This window comes from Phalaenopsis equestris, unplaced genomic scaffold (assembly GCF_001263595.1).
Source record: "Phalaenopsis equestris unplaced genomic scaffold, ASM126359v1 Scaffold000297, whole genome shotgun sequence".
NCBI classification, from domain to species: Eukaryota; Viridiplantae; Streptophyta; class Magnoliopsida; order Asparagales; family Orchidaceae; genus Phalaenopsis; species Phalaenopsis equestris.
Genome location: NW_018164739.1, coordinates 3,554,694 through 3,556,072, shown reverse-complemented (window position 1 = coordinate 3,556,072; position 1,379 = coordinate 3,554,694).

Genomic DNA, 1,379 nt, shown 5'->3' with positions numbered 1-1,379 from the left:
CAGTGTTCCGTCTTGGAGGAAAGAGATGATGGGATCCATCCAAGATGGCTCCCTTGGGTCATCTATAGACAGTATCTCCCATGGGCCATGGATGCTAGGAAAATGTATCTCCTCAATATATCTCCTTTTATATAGATCTCCAGTTGTTGAAGTCGCAAGCTTGGAGAGGGCATCAGCTCGGGTGTTATGTTCGCGAAGTATATGAATGAGCTGATATGTTTTAATTTGGGCGAGAAGTGTTTTTACCAGACTGAGATATTGCACTAGTTGTAAGTTATGAGTGTCAAATTCTCCTTATACTTGGGATGCAATAAGTTGTGAATCAATGTATATAATCACATTTCGTACTTCGCAGTTGATGACAAACTTTAATCCGGCGACAAGCGCTTCATATTCAACAACATTATTGGTGGCCGGGAATTTCAAACGAAGTCCGTACTCCAAAATGTCTTTCTTTGGGGAGATGAGTAGTATCCCTGCACCAGCTCCTGAGTTTCCAGATGCTCCATCTACATATAGTGTCCATTGAGGTGACCTTGGAAGAGAAGAGGGTGGTTCATCAACGATAGGCACTGTACATTCTACCACAAAGTCGGCCAACATCTGTGATTTAATGTTTGGTCACGATAAATAATGGATGTCAAATTCTCTCAATTCTACTGACCATTTAACTAATCTTCCTGATGCTTCTGGTTTTTGTAGAATTGCCTTCAAAGGGAGTTGCGTGTAAACGCCAATAGTGTGAGCCTGGAAGTAAGGACGAAGTCTCCTTGTTGAGAATACCAGGGCTAGTGCAGTCTTGTCCGCCATCGGATAGCGACTTTCTGTATCAGAGAGAACTTTGTTGACATAATATATTGGTTTCTCGATTGTATTTTCTATTCTGACTAGAACAGAGCTTATTGCATGAAGTGAAATGACCAAATAGATAAATAATATTTCCCCTTGAATGGGTTTTGAGAGAAGGGGTGGTGAAGCCATATATGCCTTAAGTTGTTCGAAAGCGATTTGACAGTCATCTGTCCATTGAAAACCAGTGTTTCGTGCTCCTCTTAGTATTTTGAAGAACGACAGATACAGATAACGGCTGATACTTATCTCCAGAACGAGCTAAGAACCGGGATAGGGCGGCTATACGACCATTCAATCGTTCACCTCCTTGATATTCCTAGGAGGCACCATCTCTTTCAATGCCTTAATTTTTTCTGGGTTTGCTTCAATCCCACGATGGGTAACCATAAATCCCAGAAACTTCCCTGATGTAACCCCGAAAGCACATTTAGTCGGGTTAAGTCGTAAGTCATACTGACGAAGGAGTTGGAAACACTCCTCCATATGAGAAATGTGTTGGGATGCTTCCAAACTTTTTACTAACATGT